Source organism: Canis lupus, chromosome 8 (assembly GCF_003254725.2).
Source record: "Canis lupus dingo isolate Sandy chromosome 8, ASM325472v2, whole genome shotgun sequence".
Lineage (NCBI taxonomy): Eukaryota > Metazoa > Chordata > Mammalia > Carnivora > Canidae > Canis > Canis lupus.
This window is the reverse complement of record NC_064250.1, coordinates 46346817-46369688: the sequence shown is the minus strand read 5'-3', so window position 1 is coordinate 46369688 and position 22872 is coordinate 46346817. Positions and strand designations below refer to the sequence as shown.

At 44.9% G+C, this 22872-nt stretch overlaps 1 protein-coding gene and 2 long non-coding RNA genes across 8 annotated transcripts in view; 2 read left to right on the top strand and 1 right to left on the bottom strand.

The window, feature by feature from the left end:
• Positions 1-22872, top strand: part of DPF3 (double PHD fingers 3) — a 260012-nt gene that overhangs the window by 30766 nt on the left and 206374 nt on the right. The gene's annotated exons all lie outside the window — the stretch shown is intronic.
• On the bottom strand, positions 14441-16682 carry LOC112656879 (uncharacterized). Its single transcript, XR_003134718.3, has 4 exons — positions 16593-16682; positions 15520-15707; positions 14872-14965; positions 14441-14787 (listed from the first exon to the last, which is right to left on the bottom strand). It is a non-coding gene; the product is annotated as an uncharacterized LOC112656879 (long non-coding RNA).
• Positions 16675-18104, top strand: LOC112656876 (uncharacterized). The gene is made up of 2 exons (XR_003134715.3): positions 16675-17307; positions 17523-18104. It is a non-coding gene; the product is annotated as an uncharacterized LOC112656876 (long non-coding RNA).

Here is a 22872-nt window from a genome sequence, read left to right as displayed (position 1 = left end):
TTGGGGAGCCCTGCTTTCTCTTGCGTGGTTACTGAGAGGCACAGGCTGCCTCGGAATCTCAGCCCCTGACAGCAGAGCTGTGGCCTGGGCACCTGTGAAGGCCATCTGGGCAGCCTGACATGCCCTCCTGTGTGGGAGGCCTGTGAGCTGGCTCCGTGTATTTTTCGCACTTCTGGGTTTGGGTTGGCTTAACCATTTGCTCCAAGTTGAGCCTGGGGACTGGGCGGCAGGTATAAGAGATAACAGCTGTGCTCCTAAGCCCGGGCATGGTCTCTTCTTCCCTGGTCAAATGTGTGCTCTTTTATTTATTTATTTTAAAGATTTTATTTTATTATTGATTCATGAGAGACACAGAGAGAGAGAGAGAGAGACAAAGGCAGAGACACAGGCCGAGGGAGAAGTAGGCTCCATGCAGGGAGCCCGATGTGGGACTCGATCCCGGATCTCCAGGATCACACCCCAGGCTGAAGGCGGCGCTAAACCCCTGAGCCACCGGGGCTGCCCTGTGTGCTCTTTTAAAAATATCATCCCCTGTGGTGTGGGGGTCCATGCTCCACAGGGATCTGCCCAATCCCCCTACGTTTCCCTCCTAGCCACCTGCAGAGTTTGGGGGCCTTCAGAAAGCAGGCTGGAAATGCTTGCTGCCAATGATGGGAATTCTGTGACCTTCTTCATCTTTCCTCACCTCTCTTGGCTTCCCTAAAATTGCCTCATGGATTCCTGAGAAAATGAGGGTGCTCTGGTGTGTGTGTCTGTTTGTGTGTGTGTGTGTTGTGTGTGTGTGTTCTGCTATGTGTAATAGGAGTGATAGGAGAAGAGGGAAAGAAGCTCTCCGCCTGCCTCAGAGATGGGGGAGCCCAGCGGGGAGGGTTTTGTGGGGCTGGGAACCACCAGCGGCACCCTCTGGCGCCCGCAGAAGAGAATGTGAGTAACGGAATGGGGGGTGTGGTGGTAACTGATGACGTGTCTGGGGTGGAAGGAGCATAGACATCCTCTCCCTATGCCATCAGTGGAGAAAGTTAAAAAAGGAGTCGTGCCATGCCTGAAGCCGTCACACTGAGACAAGCTATGTGAAGACCCAAAGAATAGGCCAGGCCATAGAAGACACTCATTACACACTTGTTTCTGTCTTTCTGTTCAATTCACTCAGCTCTTTGATAGCAGTGGGTGATCTAGATTCTACGACGTAAGTTACCTGACATTCCCTGCCTAATAATAGAAACTATACCTGAGTCCAGGTATCCTGATTTAGGGCTGCTGCTGATCATTCACGTCTTAAACCATTAAAAACCCCTGAGGTATGAAGTCCCTGCAAACAGCACCCAGGGGCTCACTCCTTGGTGCTATCTTCTCTCCTCACCCAGGGACCGAGGGTGGCACCTGTTTGCTTTGAACCACATTTACCCATGGGCTAGATAGAGTGACTCCTTTGCACTCCCCACCCATGCCTTGGCCAGCAGGACTCTGGGAATGTCTTAGTTAAAAGGCTCCTTGTGAACTAAACTGTGTAGAAGCAAGATGATCCCAAGGAGAAGGTTCTGGGCTGATATGGAGGAGGCCTGAGTTTTGTGTCTCCCAGGTGGCCAAGTCTTGTAGGCACAACCTAGAGAGGTCTTCAGTATCACTGGAACACACTTCAGTGTGTTGAACTGAACTATGCTTCTTCTACAAACCATGCTGCCTTGGTCAGGTCGCCAGTGTGGGCCTCAGTTGCTTCTTCTGTAAAATTGAGTTAATGATAATAGTGACCTGTATGTAATCTCACCAGGAAGGATGATGAGGAAATGGCATGTGTGAAATCTCTTTAGAGGAGATGTGTGATGAGGAAATGGCATGTGTGAAATCTCTTTAGAAAGAAGGCAAAGGGTGGGCTCAGTTCTTACTTTCAGCATCTGTATTATTATTATTATTTTTGGTCATGGCAAATAAACCATTTGAAGTGGATTTCCTTCATCTCACAGATAAAGAGGTAGAGAGGTATAAGTATACATCGTCTTTGCTTCATAAGTCAGCGTGATCATCACTGGCGAGTCAGTACTGGAGCTGGGCAGAGGCTGGGCCCCGGGCCTCCCAGGTTGGTCTCCCCACCCCTCCTGCCAGTTACTTTTTTCATATTCCATATCAAAGTCTCAATCGTTCTTTCAAGTCCTATGTAGCCTGGGCTCTGATCATCCGGGGACTGCACAATTCTTATTAATATTAAAGGGAAGGGTTTTCTTAGCCTGCTTCTCTTCTTTTCTAAGTGAGTCTCGCAAAGGAGAGGGAAAAGTGGAATTGGAAGGACATCTATGCCCCAGAAGGGACGCATCCTGGCTTGTTGCAAATTTGGGTCCCCTCTGGCGACTTTAAGGATTGTGAGGAGTGGAGTGTGAACGGTAACTGATTAGCTGCAGAACTTCTGTGACTATTCGCGAGCTTTGATTTCAGGGTCAGGCTGGAATTGACAATTTGATCCCGCTGCCTAGCTCCACCAAATACCCGGAGTCCTTCCTTCGTTTCAGATCCCCAGTCACTGCTTTGCTGCTAGCAACTGTATCTAGCTTTATTTGGGCAAAAAAGCAGCTGTAAGTGAAAATCTTATAAATGAATTGGATTTTCCTATTGGCCTCATCACTCCAACATTTTTTTTTTTTTTGGACTTCTTTTCTAATTGCTTTGCAACTGCTAAGGGCCCTTTGAAGTTAGCTCTCCATTTCTGAAGCTTCCAACAGAAATATTCCCTAAATAAACACTTAAATGATGGAAGAGGCTGGTGTCACTTGGAAAGTCCATTCTTTAAGAGAAGAAAATGATCTTCATATTTGGAGGGATTCCAGGCCATTGGCTGGTTTTGTGAGTTTGTGTGTTCTGTCCATTGATAGTGGGGAGCGGGAGCAAGAGCCATGTCCCACTAATGCAGAATGATGGCTTTGCAGCCGTGTTTCTCAGGTTATCCTTAAGCCAGTCAAGTCAAGAAGCCTGAGTCATTGCCCTGGTCTTGGAGCTACCTTTCTGGCTTCGTGTCTGCCTGACACAGCTTCAAACTCCTCTGCGAAGTGGGTTTCAAACTTTTGTCCTTTCTTAGCTGGGTGCATTCTGGATGAAATGATCGGAGAATTGACAATATCCTGATGAAAGTTTGTAATTTTTTTGGTAAAAGACAGCAAGGTATTTCCAAAACCTACTGACTTATTTTGTATTGGCATCAGGACGGAAGGCCACATGTGGGGGAAAAAAATAAAGGATCGTGGAGTAACTTTCATTTCATAATTTTAAATATTTAAAAAGTAACGTGCTTGACTGTAAAAAAATGCATAGAAGGAAAGGGCATAAAATAAGACAAAAAAGAACAGAAGAAAGACTTCTTCCCTGATTGCTCATTTTGCTCCCCACTGTTAACGACAGTTTTTTTGTATGTCCTTCCAGATATTTTCTGTGGCTCTGAAAGCACAATATGTATATGTATAGTCCATGTTAGAATAGCTGTTGTGTCTTTGAATTAAAAAAAAAAAAGTCAGTTGTAGGGTAATTTCCGTTATTTCTTTGACTGTGGTGAATTGAGAGAAAACTCATTTAGACCCTTTAGGAAAATCCTTTCGGCAAACACTTAAATGTCTCCAATCGGCCTATAATTTGCACATGGCCTGGGCTCTCTTTAGGTGAACGGTGTGTCTCAAGTGGCAAAGAAAGTTAATCTAAGTTTTTAACAAAGTGCAGGCTGGCTATAGAAATTGGTGTGTAAGGAAGTAACACTGCCTGCGTGTGGAGAAGAGATTGTGGGGTGTTTTTATAACTTTTGATCAGTGGCATACAATTTCTCCAGGTATCTCAGAGCAAAATATTAAAGGTTGAATAAATGTGTCATGTGAGAATGTGTGACGTTTATTGCCATACACAGTGACAGGGGCCATCCTTAGAGTGTGAGATGTACGGGGCTGTGGATGGGTTCTCTTAAGATGGAAACACCGGTCAGGCAGGGCATCCCTTTTGTTTATACACACAAGCCCCCTCTCCTGCCTTCCAGAAGCTGGGGATGGTGGTGGGGGAAGGGCTGGGGTTACCAAAACAGGCTCCGCATGGCAAATTGGATCCAGATTTCAGTTATTCCTCCTCCCACAGACTTAGTGGTCATTAGGCTGAAAAAGCTTCCATAATTTTTTTAAAAAAGATTTTATTTATTTATTTGAGAGAGAGAGAGAACACAAGCAGGGTGAGGGGCAGAGGGAGAGGGAGAAGCAGACTCCCCGCTGAGCAGGGAACCCCATTCAGGGCTCCATCCCAGGACCCTGAGATCATGACTTGATCCCAAGGCAGCCGCTTAACTGACTGAGCCACCCGGGCGCCCCAAGGTCCTGCGATTTGAACTCTTGCCTGGTTCGCGGCCTGGTGCACATATAGGTCATGTGGGTCTCCGGCTGTGCTTTCAGACTTGCAGCCTGCGCTGGGATGGAGGGTGGGAGCCTTGAGGAGCACCCTCCAAAGCAGCAGCTTCTCCGGCGCCTCCTTTGCCCCAGTTCTGTGGGTCCATTCTTCTCCGGCAACTTGACTCTCTCCGGAGAACCGGATCTGGGGCTCCCAGCCCAGTGCTGTTTTCTCCCCTGCCCTCCCTTTAACTACCTGCGGCACCTCTTAGCTTCCACATGCTCAAAAGGGATAATGTTCTCCTTGAAAGCATCTTTTGAGGATTAATTGATGTTTGCTCTATGCTTTGAAGAGAGAATCCTATCAAGTCTCTCTGCTGTCCTCAAAGCTGGCCCCGGTTCCAGCTGGTGGCGGGCCTGGCCAATCGGGACACTGCGCGAGCCGGCCTCTCATTGGCCCCCTTTCTGGGGCATGTCCGCAGTCGCTGCTTGTCACCCACAGTAGAAGGGTGACTGCCCCGAATAGGAGGCACAGACCCCCCAAGGACATTTTGTCCATTGCCTGTTTTTTACTTGGAGAAAGAGTATTTGCCTCAAAATGATGGTTCCCTTGGGAAGTTTAGTTTGTGGCTATCTGTGACATTTTCTCATTTGCAAATTGTTCTTCTCTCTGTCTCTTTGTTAAAGCTTTGTAAGTATAAGAGTAGTTAGAATTGCCACCCCTCAAACAAGTCCCTTTCGTCAGGCCATTTATATGGTAATCGTGTGCGGTTTGGGGGGGAAAGGATGTTACCTGCCTCGTGATAAGCACTTTCATATCAGTGAATTCTTTGTTAGAGTTGCTTAATCAAAGAAATGGAAGCTGCAACCTACTTATTGGAAAGATCTAGATAATGCAGTGTGAATTAAGCACCTGAGGGTCCTAGGGAGAAGATGGTTGAGAAAAGGAAAAAAAGAAGGCTTGTTTTTAAGGACAGACCAAACAGGGAATTAAAACAACATACGTCAAAGACATCTTTGTTGTCTTGTCATCAAGGAGGACAGGGCTGGAGGGCGGAACCAGCCATGCACACTAGGATCCTCTTCTGTGTCCTCGGATAGGAGTCAGGACATGGCAGGGGATTGAGGACCTGCTGTGACTGTTCCGGTGGAGCATTTCAAGGGGAGCCTTCAAATCCTGTCATTCCTCTCAGCCTTCTAGCATCGGATCCTCATAAAGTGTCTCAAGCACTTAGGGGCTTGTTTTCAGCACTGGGCTTATTAGTAGAAATCATTGTTTCACTTTTCTAAATGAGATTCTTGGCTTCTTGCAAAATCCAGGATCTGGCAACCCTGAACCTTCATCCCATCAAGGCAAACAAGCATCAGCAGCTGCAGACCCTTTTGATGGTGCAGTAGGTCAGATGCTCTCTGGTTCACTGACTGGGGCATGTGCTGACTTCTCACCTGTCTGGGACGTTAGTGAGGGATAGAGTGTTAGTCCAGAAGCATACTCGGGAGCACAGACGTGTACACACATATGCACACACCCATCACCAGGATTCAGGCCGAGGCGATTACCTTATAGAAAGGTCACCTCTTAGCAGGCTCGATGTGTCATCCGGATGACAGATTTGAGAAAAGTTAGTCTTAGTTTGAGATGAGAAGAATCAGATGATCATGGCACACAGCAGAAGAGGTGCTTTTGTTGTGTGTGTTGAAAAAAAGCAAGTGCCTTTCTCTGGCACACCCGTGTGGAGCAGCAGTGTGGAAGAGTGTAGTGGTTAGGCAGAAGCAGGGCAAGCTGCCTTCATTTGAACCTCTATGATGCTCTGGACAGGGCCTGGGCACCCGGGGGTCTGGTCAGTATTGTCTAATGAGAGTTAGCCCTGGGTTTGCAGATGAACTCAACTTTGAGACCTGGGACGATAATTCCTCTTCTCTTATTCTCCATGTGCTCATCTGCAAAATGGAGACGCTACAGCCGGCATTGCAAACTCAAGTACCTACAGGGTCTAGGCTTGGTATGAGAGAAGGGATGTCTGGATGGGAAAAGTAGAATAAGAAGTGGAGAAGATGGTGGTGAGCTGGATGTTCACGTCCAACTGGTAGGACGTCCAAATTCAACTCCAGCCATTTGTCACATGGGAAGGTGAACCCAGTGTTGCCAAGACTCCTGATTTTTCAAGTGAGGCTTGACATCTGAATTTGTACGTGAACTCTAATAACCTTTGATGTAATGAATTCAATTTTCAAAAAGTGTAGTGCAGCCAAACAAAACATACTTGGGTGCCATATTTGGCCTATAAGTCCTTGATTTGCAACATTTGGAGTAAAGCCTTTTTGGTGTCTCTCTAACTGGCTACTGACTCTACTTTGCTGAGCATGTGGCATGAGGAGGAAGGAACTGTGGTAGGTGAAGAATATCTTTGAGGACAAGGTTGGGGTGGAGGTGAAACTTGAACCACACCATCACCAGGCTGGACAGGTGATCTGGATCTGTTGGCTTCAGTGAGGACAGTTGCAAGGCCTGGCAAGAATTGTGCATGAAGGCAGGTGGGAGGGTGAATCCAGGGGAGGTAGCTGAGGGAAAGGGCAGAGGCCACAGGTGGCAGTGGTATGCACAGTGGGGTGCTGGGGTCAAGAGGCAGCAAAGGCAGCCCGGGAGAAAGCAAGGAGGAGCTAGGTGGACTATGGAGCTGAAACTCTTTGCCCTCTGCCCTGCTGTAGCCTAGTGGTGATGTACAGCCCCTCACCAACCATGCCCGGAGGAACAGCGTCACTGCCACACTGGAAGCTCTGTGCATTGTGCCTCTATTCAGAAAAGCACAAAACATGGTCCAGCCTTCCATACTTATCATCATAGTTCGGTATATAAATCTGTCATACATGTGAGGCAGACAAGCATGATGGATGAGAAGAGAATAAGTTTAGGGCACATATAACTTGAGTTTGAATCTGACTTTTGTTGCTTATTAACCACATGGCTGGGACAAGTTAACTTCTTTTTGAGCCTGGTTTGCTCATCTGGGGATTACAGCTTTTCTTACCTTGTAGGGTTGTCATGAGGATTGAATGAAAACACATTCCTTAATGTGTGTGAAGTACAGGACCTGGCACAGAGTAAGTGCTCAAATTGTGCTCATTATTATTGTGAGACAAGCAGTAACCTCAGCTACCTTGTAGTTAAGCATAAAATCCTTTGTCTCAGCAGAGCCAACAACAGATGCGCTAAAAGTTTACTCCTCCCCTATTGCAAATGCTTCCCCAGACATGGGCTCTCTGGGCTGAGCTCCTGCTTGCCAGTAAAGCAGGAGACATTGTACTCACCTGGATAAGGGTCATCTACAGAGCTCAGGTAAGTCTGTTTGGCCCCAGTACCACCTGGTTTACATAATGGTGTTTTCATTCATCTAACAAATATTTGCTGAGTAACGGCTATATTCCAAGCACTAAGAAAGGGTTTGGGGGATGTTGACTAGAATAAAAGGGTTGGGCCTTAACATACTGAATCTAACATATAGGGTAAGCTGCTATAACATAGATCTCTAAATAGAATGGCTAAATAAGACAGATTTATTTCTGTCTCATGTAAGCCCTAAGGCAAGTACACCAAGCTGGCAAAGTAGGTCCATGAAATCATTCATGGATCCGTTTTTTTTTTTTTTTTTTTTTTTTTTTTTTTACTATTTTACATCTCTAAGTGTGTGTTTCAGGACGTGGGAAGCAGGAGGTAATGAAATCCAAAGCAAGCAGCTTATAATTAAGGAGCTTCCACTCACATTCTAATGGTCAGAGCTTGGTCATATGGCCACATCTATGCATAGGATGCTGGGAAATATAGTCTGGAGCAGATGGCCATGTGCTTATGTAAAACTTGGGAGTGGAGGTTATTATAAGGAGGATGAAGGGAGAATGGATAGTGGAAGGAAGTTAGGAGTTTATGGTTCAGGGAAATAAGGAAGTAAATGAACACTCTAATAGGCAAAGTCTCCTCTCAGTAGCACCAGCTATAATCCTTGAGTTGAGAAATGTGTTGTGGCCCTCACTGTGAGTTTGGGGTTTTGGAATCAGACTTCTGGGTTCAAGTCTCAGTTCTATCACTTACCACAGGGTTGGTATAAGAAATAAGTCAACCCATATGACGCTTTTAGGATATGTATGGTCTGACCCAGAGTCAATGCTCAGGAAGTGTAGTCTTCCATCCAAGTACTAACCAGGCCCGACCCTGCTTAGCTTCCGAGATCAGACGAGATCGGGCGCGTTCAGGGTGGTATGGCCGTAGACAGGAAGTGTAGTCTTACTGCTAGACGGTGGGATGTGTCAAGAAAGTCAGTTACTCAGGATATTTGGGGAATGGGTCATGGTTTGGCCATCTCCCTCAGTTTTGTAGCTTCCCATAGGCCTTGTTTCTCTGGATGCAAACGCTGGGCCTTGAATCTGGCCCATCTCACCATTGAGAAATGTTAATGAAGACAAACAAGGCCATCTGAAGGGACTGTGTTTTGAAAAAAAATGGAATTAACTTGTATTTGTCTGGACTGGATCAAGGGGATGAATTTAGAGAGGCTATTTCAAGGTCAGCTTTCTATAGCTTGAGTAGGAGCCAGTGAATTTAGTCCATGGTGTGGAGGCCTCTGTGGGAAGAGCAAGAGCCCTTTGTGTTGGGTGTGTCTTCAGGTAAAGAGCTCGAGAAATTACTTAAAAACTCTTCCATTTAGCTAAATAAAAGGGATACCAAACAGAGAGGCCTCATGGAGGCTAGGAAAACCTTTGCCCTTGGGGAAGACCCTGGTGGCCTGTCTTGGGCCCCTTCAGCAAGAGGAAAAGAATGGAAAAGCCACCTCTGCTGGCTGCTGCACTGGCAGGAGTTGGGGTGTCTTCTTACTGGGAGCCGATGTTCTATGATATGCAGAGGGTGTCATGTTTTCCATCTTCTGCAGGTGTCATGTGGAAAGAGAACCTTCCTAGCTTTAGCACAAGAGACTTAACTTTCCTTGGCAACTCATGTGGTGGGTAGATTTTTAGCAGAAGAATAAACAGACATTGGAAAATGATTTTCTACCAGTTTTCTGTACTGTCTCATTTTCAGGAGTTTTTAAAAAAGATTTTATTTATTTATTCATGAGAGACACAGGCAGAGAGAGAAGCAGGCTCCATGCAGGGAGCCTGATGTGGGACTCAATCCCCAGTCTCCAGGATCATGCCCTGGGCCGAAGGCAGGTGCCAAACCATTGAGCCACCCAGGCGTTCCTCATCTTCAGAAGTTTGAGGAGTTTTAATACCCTTATCATCCCCAGATTTTGGGATCAGATCACACACTACTCTGGAAAAAAGTAGCATTGGATGCTGTCTCACAATGGGCACCAATTTTGATTCCCTAAAAGCATTTAATTGACTCCCAGGAAATGGGATGGACATAGAGAAGGGAGCACACATGTGTTTAGTACCCCATCTGTACCTGTGGAGAGGCTGGCTTTCAGATGCTTCAGAGTGGAGCATCTGAAGGCTTGGGTAGGATATAGCTCATGGGCAAGTAGGCTGGTGGTCATATTTCTCCTGCCTGCCTCTTGTAACCTTAGCTGAGCTCCTGGTCTTGACTTATTGGTGTCATGAAGATCCTACACCTGGCTAGCCTGGGTTGGTAGGTAGCCATGACCTGGGGTTTTCACCCAGGTTTTCTCCAGCTCTGTGGGCCTTCACTCTTCCTGACCACTGGGATCAATCTTCTATTCTCTTTCCCTTAAGGAAAGCTTATCAAGAGGGGTGGGGACGATAGTGAGATCTGATTACAGCAGGTTCTCCAGTCCTGGAGGCCTCAGATGAGACATGTTATCTCTGTGTTTTAGATTACACAGTAGTCTTCAGGATGTGCCTCACAAGGCATCAGATATGTAGTCTGTGCCTAGACCACACCATCCATAGCCACTATGAATTAATATTAAGAAAAGTAAATCCTGTAATTCTCTTGAGATCATATAATTTTTTTAAAAAATATTTTATTTATTTATTAGAGACACAGAAAGAGAGGCAGAGACACAGGCAGAGGGAGGAGAAGCAGGCTCCATGCAAGGAGCCCGATGTGGGACTTGATCCTGGGAATCTGGATCAGGCCCTGAGCCAAAGGTAGATGCTCAATCACTGAGCCACTCAGGCATCCCAGATTATATAATTTTTTAAAAAGATTTATTTTAGAAAGAGAGTGCATGTGGGGGCTGGGGGGAGGGGCAGGGGGAGAGAGAGAATCTCAAGCAGACTTCCCACTGAGCATGGGGAAGTGGGGCTCGATCTCACAGCTCTGAGATCATGACTTGAGCCAAAACCAACAGTTACGGGCTTAAGCAACTGAACCACCCAAGTGCCCCTTGAGATCATAATAGTTTTACATTTTATTTGGGTTGGTGTGCTTGTGTGTGAAAAGTGTGAATTTATTAAGTGTGAGCATTTCAAATGTGCCATACTTGTTATAATCCTGCTTTGGATTTCTTCATTTTTTTAATCACCTGGGCACCTGGCGGGGGTGGGAGGGGGGCAGGTTTCTCTGCCTGTGAGAGGCCCTGTATGTAAGCCTGCTAGATCAGGGGGGAGCAAATCTTTTTACACAAGAGGGCATTTCAGGAAAAATAAACAAAGGTATTTATGGGTCATCTTTGCCCCTTATTCAACATGAAGAGAGCTTTATTGAGTCTAATGACCCAGGAGTGGGTGGGACTTCAAGGAATGTTTATTCTTACAACTTACTTTGCTGGGTAAAATAGTACCAATGAGAAAAGGGGCACTGCTTTTTTAGTTATTGAAAACTTTATAAAAAGATTTTATTTATTTATTCATGAGAGATACACAGAGAGAGGCAGGGACATAGGCAGAGGGAGAAGCAGGCTCCTGGATGGGAGCCTGTTGTGGGACTCGATCCCAGGACCCTGGGATCACACCCTGAGCCAAAGGCAGATGCTCAACCACTGAACTACCCAGGTGCCACCTACTTAATATCTTTGTCTCAGTACCTCTCTTGCCCAGCATAGAGCTCAGTGCAAAGTAGGTGCTTAAATGCTTATTAGGAAGCAATATGGTAGATTGGTTAAGAACACAGACTCTAACCAGATTGCCATCCCTGGCTTCTGCTTTGTTACCATTGATGAGATTATCTCTCTAGTCTCTTGTCTGTGAAGATACATTTGATTCCACATGAAATAACTATGCCTTTCCCCTCATTCCAAATTTTTTTTTTTAAGTGAAGAAAGGCAAAACCCAAAAACCCCAAATGTTTGTGAAGCAAATGTGGGTCCATCTGTAATAGATAGTGCATTGAATTAATTACCTGGGTGGAGGCTGCACAACTGGATTTGGCGAAACTGCTTGTTTCAAAAAAAAAAAAATAAATAAAAATAAAAAAAAATGCTGGGTTCTCTGTTCCCCATCTATGTCTTCTTACAGCGTGACCTTCCAGCATGCCCAGCCACTTAGTCTGGTCTTTGCATCGACAGGAGAGCTCCCAGGAATAACGCACACCAGATACAATCTGGCTCCAGGAGCCTTGTGTACCTGATGATTTTATTCACAATCCCTTTATTTTCATTCACTGACTTATTCTTTAAAGTTTTAAATATTGAAATATAGCATACATGCAGAAAGTTCCCTGTGTGTTCAGCCCAATACATTTTGACAAGTTGAATTTAGTTGTATCATCAGCACCCAGATTAAGAAAGAACAGCACAGAAGCTCAGGTGTGTTCCTTCTAGTTACTACCTCACCCCCTTCCCAACCCCACCAAGGTTGATTATCCTGGCTCTAACCCCATCAAATGGAATCTTCTAGTATTTCCACTTCAGTGTCTGGATGTCCCCCTTCAACACTGTGAGATTCATCCACAGTGTTGACTGCAGTTGTAGGCTGTTCATTCTTAGTGCTGTATAGTATTCTGTTGTGAGTATTCCTGTTCTACTCTTGGTGGGCCTGTGGCAGTTTCTGGTTGGAGACTTCTGTGAATCTCACTACAAGGAACATGCTGGCACATGTCTTTTGGGGACCTGACGTGCACATACCTGCCAGTGGAATAGCTAGCTAGGTCACAGGGTAGGTGTCTATTCAGTAAGTGCTGCCAAACACTCTTCCAGAGTAGGGGTGCTGATTGTCTGATTTTGATGAGGAAAATGATTCCATATTCAGATTTGATCTGAGTTTTAAAGCAGAATAACACCACACCGATTCTGTTGATTTCACCATTTCTATTTCTCCCCTCTCATGTGCACGAACCATATGGTAACCAGGCAAATTCACTTAAATTGCTGTAGCTGCTTCTTTTTGGGAGGCTCTTGACTTTTAGAACTGCTACCTGAAATGGAAGGTTTAGGACTCTCTTTTTTCCTCCCGAAATGTCTGCTTTATTTTCAAGAACATAAAATACTAAACACCACATCCCCTGAAAAAAAAAATCCTCTCTTACTCTCCCAGCACTCCTTACACCTTTTATTGATGAAATTTAGAGGGAAGTTTTGAGTAGAAATCAAATATCAATCAGATTATGGATTTTCCAAAATTTGCTTGCTGGATCATTGCACTCATAATTTCAGTTACAGGTACCCTTCTTTGGAATTTGACAAAGCTGGGCAAATGGAGAGTCAAAAGTCCCCTGGTCTAGTCCTGACTTTTGGTTGTAAACAACCATGGTGCAAGGTGCTTCAGCAGTACAGAGAGAAGGCCTTCCTGAGCAGCCCCAGAGACCTTATAGATAGGGACCTGTGAGTCTTAGAGAGACTTTAATTGAATCTATTCATTTTGGCTTGCCCTCCCTTCCCTGACCCCCAAACAACAAGCTAGAAACAACATCCCATAGAATAACAGCAAAAATATAATTTCATACACTGTTTCCTCATAAAAATCATTCACAAAAGCACTCTCAAATCTTGCAGCCCCTGAAAGGTATTATTTTATTTTACAGATGGGAAAATTAAGATCTGCAGAGTTGACTATAGGATCCTGGAAGAACTGGTGGTTGGAAGCCAGGTGCATGCCTGGGATTCTAGGAACCAGGGATCTTTTCTAAGAGGAGTTTTAAAGATGAGTGGCTATCCGGGAGGTCATCCTGAGGTCCTTTGAATGGGTGACTTTCAAATCCCAGAGATTGGCATTTTGTCTGGTTAGAAAGCAGTCTTTGGTAGGGACATAAGTACAAGGAATTTAATGCTGGTTTGTTTGTAGTGGTCAAGAGTGGAAACTCAGTGATTACCTATGTCAGGAGGGAAATGTCCCTGTGGCCACACTACCTTTGTACCTTGGATCATTTCAGAGACATTAAAAGGATTTTGGCAAAGTATGGGAGAATAGATAAGAGGGAGAAGAGTGTAGATGATATATAATTTGACTTTTTAAACAAACAATAACCATCCTCCCCAAAATCACAATTTGTGTGTGTGTGTGTGTGTTTCTGAAATTACATGGAGTATGGGGAAAAACATGGATGGACACAAACTAAAATGTTAACATGGGCTACCTGGGGAAAGAAGGGCTGAGGATGGGAGTGCTGATGTGGGAGAAAGAGTTTAGCAAAATAGCATGTGACAAAATGCCATCTGAATAAATTATATATATACATATATTCGTATACATATGCATAAGGAAATGCATAAAAAGTACATGCATACATTTAAAAGGCAAACGAGCTATTCCAGTAAGAACAAGGCTGTGAACCCTACACGGGTCAGTTAGCTTGGCAAGGGCGAGAGCTCAGTTCTGTGGCTGAAGGCTTTACCTGCAGGTCAGTCATGTGGTAAGTAAAGGACATCGGTAGGAAGTGGAATGGGAATACGTGTGGGTGTCTGAGCACAGGCACACCGCTGCCTTTGGCAAACAGATGATCGTATGTACCATCCTGATGTGCCTATGATGTGCTGGCATTTTCGTACTTTCTAGACATTAGATATTTTTTATCCCCATTTCACGGTGGGTAAAGCCTAAGGGCAAGCAACTCAAGGCTACGTGGTGAGTGTGTGGTGCTAAGGCTGAAGCCCAGATCTGTCCGATTCCAGAACTTCTGCTTTTTAGATCTGCTTACAGCTCGGGGTTTATTTATTTATTTATTCATTTAAAAATCTTTTAAAAAAGATTTTATTTATTTATTCATGAGAGACACAGACAGAGAGAGGCAGAGACACAGGCAGAGGGAGAAGCAGGCTCCTTCTGGGGACCCAGATGTGGGACTTGATCCCAGGACCCCGGGATCACGACCTGAGCCGAAGGCAGAGACACTCAACCACTGAGCCACCCGAGTGCCCAGTGCCCACAGCTTGGGGTTTGGTGGGGTCATCAGGGCTGGCCTGGCCTGCTTTCATCCACACTGAGATTTCTGTGAGGTCTTCTCTCACAGGGTCCAAACGTGTAGGTTCTGCTCTGAAAACTAACCATGCCACCACGTCGTGAATGTTTCCTGTGTGTTCTCATTGGCCTGGTTTCGGATGGCAGAGCTTCTTACCTGGGTGAGGGAGAGCAGCCTGTTCAGGCCTCTGTTCCCCAGGGAGCAGGGCTGCATGGAAAAGTAGGGCATGTGGACACCTACCTCAGGACAGGTGAGAGGCAGACTGGCTTGTGAAGAAAGGAGGACAGCTTTACGACACCTGACATCTGGCCCCTGAGCCGTCTCAGCAGCCCGTCTGGGAGTAAATGCATGGGCTTTCATGAGGATGTCTCCCCCACCTCTCCTTGCCATCCACCCCCATGCCCCCAGCCCTGCTAAACACAAAAGAATGAACAGTAGTGGCTTGTTTAGTGGCCTGGTAGGGTGACTTGCACTCAAAGCGTGAGTGCTTGTGCTGTTGCCAAAGGTGCCCCAAAGTGAATATTTAAGATAAAAATCTCAGATCGAACTGATGTCACCCTGTGACCCCCTTCTGTTTTCTTGGCCTTGCTTTCCTCATCCACAAAATGGGGATTGGATCAGATTTTCCTCTTGCTTATGATTAAAAGTATAAGTGATCTAGAATGTATTTTGTTAACCAATAAGAAGCATGCTGTCTTTGTAGAAAGACAAGGCCAGTTTCTGCACGTTAGGTTTTGGCTAAGACAACGGCACTGCCGACACCAATGGTCAGCGCCATTTTTATGGAACAAGTCTGGATGTTTCCAGTGCGGCAGGATCATTGCTTTCTACAGGGAGCCGTGTCTCCTTCACAGTAGCATTGGTGACTTCCAGGAGCAAGGCTGTTACCTAAAGGTGAGCTTGGCTGCGGACGGTGAGCTGGCTGTGGGGGTGGCCTGCCCTGGGCCCTCCTGCCCTCTATCTGAGACAGATGGCTGCCATTCTCCTGGTGTGGTGGCAGCTGCTGGAACTGGAGCCATGGCCTGCTGCCTTCCCTCACTGCCCAAGGAAGCATCACAGGTCCCGGGAGAGGAAGACTGAACAAGGAGAACACATGTGGCAGGTTATTGCCTTCCTTTGAGGATTTGGGGCAAGGCTTGCCCACGCCCCCACTTTCACTCCTGCCCACGGGTTGTAGACTGAGCCTCAAGGCTGAGGACAAATTGTCTGGTCTTTCAGAGCCTCAGTTTCTTTTTTAGTGGAGCAAAAAACCTTTGAGTGAGCCTGTGTAGATGTTGTGATGGTGAATGGTGATCTTGTTACTAGTTCCTTAAAGACTGGGACTAGGACCCAGCATAGTAACTGGTGCACAGTAGGAACCCAGAGAAATGCTTTTCATTGACATGGAATCCCTAGGGATGTGTGTCTGGACAGCGCAAGAAGTAACCATTCAGGAAATATTTTTTTTCTTCCTTTGTATTCTTTTATGCATGTTAAGTGTGGGATTTGTACACCTTTCCCTCTATCCTTATTCTTCTTTGCATTTATTTTACTTAAAAAGTGATTTCTGGAGTGCTGGGTAGCTTAGTGGGTCGAGTGTCCAACTCTTGATTTTGGCTTAGGTCATGGGATTGGCTGTGTTGGGCTCCATGCTTGGTGGGGAGTCTGCTTGGGATTGGGATTCTCTCTCCCCTGCCCCTCCTCCTACTCTCTCTCTCTCTAATAAATAAATCTTTAAACAAGTTATTTCTTTCTGACCAATTAAGTAAAAACTGGTAGGACCTAACTATATATCCCTGTCCTGTTTGCAGTTTTGAATGGAGAAGGGAAAATCTGTGCTCTGCTTGGTTTTGCTTAAATATAGGGATAGATTGAGCAGTTTTGGAGGAGAGCTTTCCTGCATTCTGGAAGCTGCTCCTAACTCTTCCCTTTTCCCACTGGGATTATAGAGTCTCCTGAGGTCCCCAGACAGCGTGGTTTACCTGGGTCTAGATAGGATGAGGGCTGGAGTTCCCACTGGGTTCTCAGGCATTGGATAGTAGGGTATCCTTTAGAGAAAAGGGGAAAAAATGTACCCAAATGGAATGATAAAGGAATGACATCACAGTAGGCATAGCAACGGCAGGGTAATCATAGTCTCTGCACGAGGTGGTCAGAACCCCAAGGGAAGGCCTAGTTTCATTGTGTTCCTTTTCCCATCAGAGCAGGCAGGAGCAGGGAGGCATGGAGGAGGGGTTGCTTAGCCAATGGCTAGAGCAGGCCAGAGGTTTGCTTTTCTCTCTAGAACTGCCTCCCCGCTCTGACTATCTCTCTGGTGTGCCACCTTAAAGCATTTGATTCTGTTATTTAGAGTTGCCCTCAGAATTTGGCTAGAGAAGGGGAACAAAAAGAGAGGGAAGCATGTCCATGGAGACGAAAGTAGAGGGATGAAATTATCATCAGGAAGTTTCATGGAACCCTGGAGCTCAGTCTTCAGCTTCTCCTGCCCAAAGGCATGGAGCTCCTCTGACAAATGCAAATGGTGCATCTCTGTCCCTTACTTGCTTCTTTGGGTCTTGATTCCTGCAGCTGATGTTGTCGAGCTGGGTATAAACCACATAAATTGTGCTAATTTCAAAGTCACTTGTGTCTAAAGCCCAAAGCAATTCTGAGCAACTTCTTGACACACCATGTGGATAAAGCAGCTCTCTATATATGGTGAGTGCTGACACTCTGGGACAGCTTGGCAGGTTGTCTCAGGAGGTCATCCCGAACACAGAGCAAGGGTGGTAGGCGCTGAAGAGTTGATTGGTGTGAACTGGAAGACTGCTATTCTGGGGGCTTTTGGGTATTCTGCATTCAGAAATCATTTCTCTGTTCCTGTCATTGTGGGATAACCATAACAGGTCATGCCTGGTTGCTGTTTCTTGTAGGTCAAATCATGGTTGCCTATTTGTCTCCCTGTCACCCTGGCATTTTGAAATCTTAAAAGTGGGTGCAGCAGCCTGACCAGCGCACGAGTAGCTATCATGAAGGTGGACGCACCATCCCTACACTTCAGCGGAGTGACTCCCCCCCAATCTATGGACCTTTAAAGATACTTCAGGGTTTTTTGGGACTCATGCTCTTTGGCTTCTTTGGTTAGAGTATTTGGAACTTGGTCTTCTTTACACAGACTATCTGGACAAGCTGGAGAAATTGCTTACCCAGCTCCTCTTGGCTATGGGTAACTGAATTTTTTTTTAATTGAGATAAGATTCACATAACATGAAGTTCACCATTTTAACTGTGCATAATGCATTGGCTTTTAGGTTGAAAGTGTATAATTCAGCGGTTTTATTAAATCTAAATGTTGAGCAACCATCACTACAACCTAATTCCAGAACATTGTCATTGCCTCCAAAAGAAATCTTGCACCCGTTCAGTAGTCATTCCTCATTCTCTGCTCTCCCCAGTCCCTGGCACCCATGGACATCCCTACTTTGTATATGGCATATAAATGGAATCAAACAATATATGTGGCCTTTTGTGTCTGGATTCTTCAACCTAGCTTATTTTCAGTGCCCAATGATATCATAGCATATATTGATACTACCTTTTTAAAAAGTGGCAGAGTAATATTCCATTATGTGGTACACCAAATTTTATTTATCCATTCATCAGTTGATGGACATTTGGGTTATTTCCACTTTTTGGGCTATTATGAATAATGCTAATATGAACGTTCAAATACAAATGGACATAAATGTTTTTAGTTTTTTTTTTTTTTAACTCTATACCTAGGATTGAAATTGCTGGATCATGTGATAAATGTATGTTTAACTTTTTGAGGAACTGCCATTATTTTCCACAGTGGCTGCACTATTCTTCATTCTTACCAACAATGTGTCAGGTTCTGGTTTCTCCACTTCCTTGCTGACACTTGTGAGTATCTGCCTTTCTGATTCTAGCCATCCTTGTGGGTGTGAAGTAGTGTCTCGTTGTGGTTTTGATTTGCATTTCTCTAACAATTAATAATACTGAGCATCATTTCATGTGCTTTTCAACCATTTGTATATTTTCTTTGGAGAAATGTCTATTCAGGTCTTTTGCCCATGTTTTAATTGGACTGTCTGTCTTTTTGCTGTTAAGAAGTGAGTTTGCTTTAATACATCATTGTTCCTTCCCCTACGCTAGCATGGTGTGACCAGTCCGTGGAGATGGAGAGGGTACAGTGGTTCACTTAAGAGCAGCCTGAGGTCTCTGCTTAGGCCACTCCTTGGTGTTCTTGAGGGATCTTTTTGTTACCTACCCTTAATAGTTTTCTCCCCCAGAGTTTCTGTTCTTGAACCAATTCTATTTTGCTTTCACTTCCTTCCCAGTTGACCTCAACTACACCTATGATGTCCACCACTGTATATATGGTGATTACTCCCAAATGTGTATATCCAGCTCAGACTTCTCTCTGAAGCTCCATATTACATACACAGGTAGAACATCAACATGTTCAAGACTTACTACATTTCTCTGCTGAACTTTCTCCTGGGTTCCCCATCTGGATGACTGGTGGCATCATTTGACCTTTTTTTTTACCAGGTTTCAAAAAAGCTGGAGGTCATCTGGACTCCTTCCTCTCTCTCTAGGTCACATTTGCTCTCTTCCTGTCAAGTACTGTGCATTGGCTCTCTTTAGTAGCTCTAACTTGTCCTCAGTTCTTCATTCCGTGAAGCACCTTAGTTCAAGTCTTTGTCATTCCAACTAGACTCCCTAGTTTTGAGTTACTTCCATCTATCTGTCCATCCTCCGCCAGAATGATCCAGTTATATTCCTCCCATCTTGAAGTGGGGCCTTGTCACCTGAAGGATAAATTTCCTACTCCTTTGTTGAGTGTACGAGCCCTCTTGGATTCACCTCTACCTATCTTTCCAAATTCATATTCCCTTGCTCATTCTCTCCTCAGTTCTTAGGTTGACCATAAGGTGTTCTTTCAGGTTTCTTGGATGGGTTGTGTTCCCTCAAACCTTCAAGCCTTGGCTGCCATGCTACTGGCATGAATTTTGCCTATGGGGTCAAGGATAGATTTTCAGGGCTGGATTATGGATCCAATATGGCCCCAATTAAATACTACTGTGGAGAGAGAACATGGAGACTGTGGCTTGGATGTGGATTTTGATTTAATTATTTATGTGAAAGGATTTCCAAACTGAATAGAAATTAAATTGCATTTTATTGTATTCATAAGCCACCTGTATTGCAAAGGTGATGGACTTTTTGGGAAAAATTCTGACATTTGCCCCATCCATAGCCTGTTGTTACTTTAGTTACTTTCTGAATCAAGAACACCAGAATACATGATGTGACAAGTACATGTGTATTTTGGGAGCTAATGGGACAAAATATTTGAAATCAGATTTAGATTCCAATGTTGCCATAGCTACTGGCTACTGTGAATACCAGCATCACATATTTGTTTGGATCCCTATACCTCTAACCTCTGTGGTGTCTCCTTGTTCTGAAGATGTTAGTTCTTACATAAAGAAACTCCGTGAAACTGAGTTGATTCCTGGCCCTTTCCAAATATTTTTTATTTTAAAAATTATTTATTTATTTAAAAGATTTATTTATTTTCAGAGTGAGAGCATGAGTAGAGGGAGAGGCACAGGGAGAAGGAGAGAGAATCCCAAGCAGACTCCCCATTGAGCATGGAGCCCAACTGAGGGCTTGATTCTAGGACCCTGAGATCCTGACCCTGAGCTAAATAAAACCAAGAGTCAGACACCCAACTGACTGAACTACCCTGGTCCCCTTTCCAAATATTTTATTTTATTTTAATTAATTTATTTTTTAAAGATTTTATTTATTTATTCATGAGAGACACACACACACACACACAGAGAGAGAGAGAGACACACACACACACACACACACACACAGGCAGAGGAGGAAGAAGCAGGGCCCATGCAGGGAGCCTGACATGGGACTTGATCCCAGGTCCCCAGGATCACACCCTGGATTGAAGGAGGCACTAAACCACTGAGCCACTGGGCTGCCCCCAAATATTAAAAAAAAAATTAGTTTTGATTATTATTTAGTGCTTTCTTACTCTGCCTCAAATTTTTTGCTTAGAAAAATTTCAAGTCTCCTGAAAAGTTGCAAGAAGGGTACAGTAAACATCCCTGTACTCTTTGCTCAGATTCGTCATTTACGAGTATTTTGCTGTCTCACTGTCCCCTTTTCTCTCCCCCTTATGCGCATGTGTGCAGTGGGTTTACGGTCCTCTTTGTATTTTGGTTATAGTATCAGATAGTCTGAAGGAGATGGATGAGGGTTGATGGGGCAGAGAAATTAGTTGCTGGATCCTCCTATGGAAGGTACTTTATTCTCTCAGTTTCCAAATGGAGGGAGAAGCCATAGGACTAGATCAGTGGGCCCTTCTGAGAATTTGTTAATCCTTTCCTCATCTAAACCTGCAAATGTGATCATCTATTTTTTCAGGAAGAGTGAGAATTAGTTCATTATACGCCATCCTTTTCTGGGGATATTTTGGAGCTTCTGGCAAAGCTGAGCACCAGAACTGAAGTCTTGAGCTCTTGGCTCAGCACTTCCATTGACCAGAATACCCTTGGGTGGTCCTGAGCAAGTTCCTTTCTCGTGGTGAGCCTCAGTTTCCCCATCTATAGAATGAGAACTTGGATTCTCTGCTCTTTAAGTTCCCTCCACATCTTCACGCCCTATGGCACTGATGGCCAGAAAAATTCAGTCCTTCGGGAAATTGCCACAATACTCATTGTGCTTGTGAGGCAAATTCCAGAATTGATCGCTGGCTGGGCTTTGGCCAGGAGCGTGTCTGCTTTATGATGACAAGTATCTCTCCCGTTGTAAGAGCCACCAGTGTTCTCTCTGCCTGTTGACGCGGGAGGTGAGCTTGGTGGGGATGGAGGAAGCAGCGGGAACTCTGACCCCTTTGTTGGAGCCTCCCTACCTCCTCTCCTTTGAGGTTGTCTGCTTGTTTAATTTGTCGCTTACCTTGCTTCCCACACCCTTTTATAGCTACTTTTGTTCAAGGATATTGCCATCTCCTTTTCCTGTCCCTGGCCGACCTCCAGGTTAAGTATCTAGGGAGGGCAGCAGCCACCTGAAGCTGTGGTGAAGTGGGTGATGTTGGTGGCAGGCCTAAACAGGGCTGCCAGCCAGCTCATTGGTGGGGTCAGAGTCGGTCAAAGTTCAGGGAGTGGGTGTAGGATTGATCCTGCGAGCTAGAGGGTTCCACAAGGTTCCCACCCACAGGGCCTGGGTAGGAGTCCTGGACTGGCCAGGATTCTTTTATCATTTGATCCCCATGGATAGGATCTGAAACAGTTCTGGTAAAAGAGAAAAGGACTTAGATGTGGCCACGTTGAAGAAAGGAGCTGGTGGGAGTGGGATGATTTAGGGTTTGTGTATTCATTCAATAAACGTTTATTGAAGACCTACCATGTTAAGTGCAAGATCCCTTTACTGAGAAAGCCTTAAATCTGGGTAGCTATTGTTAATATGCTGTGTGTTTAGAAGTGTTAGAAATAATATTAATAATGATCACACTTCCTCTCCCGACAATCATGTGCCAGGTATGTGGCTAAGTGGGTTACATCTATTCCATTTAATCCTCTCAAGCACTCTGACAAAGTAGATGCTGTCCTCCTTCTTCAGGAGAGGAGAGGGAGATTTAGAGCAGTCACTGGGATTTGAGTTCAAGTCTGATTTTATATCCCAGCCTCTTAGCCCCTGTGCCTTTGGTTTATGGGCTGAAGCCTGTCTGTGCTAAAGTTTTCACTGGTCTAAAAGGTAAGCCCAATAGAATTAGAGTTTTAATAAGGCTTTGTTTCATTCAGTGGTTCTCAGCTGAGATGATTTTGCCCTCAGGGGATATTTGGCAATGCCTGGGGATATTTTTTGGTGAGCACAATTTGGGATGCGCTACTGCCAGGGCTGCTGCTAAATGCCCCACCGTGCCCAGGACAGTCCCTTATGGTCCTCCTTTCTCCCCAGAGCAAAGACTTATCGGCCTAAAGTATCAGTTGTGCTAAAGTTGGGGAACTCTGATTTAATTTGAAGGATTATCCTTAATCTTATATTATTCTGACTTTAGGGATATGTATTAAATGTTTTTTATTTTATGAAACAAAGTAGTAGAAAGCAGTTAGTAGATGGTGGTTGGGTTTTAGATTGTCCTTATTTGACAAAATTAAAAAAATGGACAAGACTGTTGATCCCTCTATTTTTTATTGTTGTTACAAATTTCCTGGACTATGAAATCTAAACCTC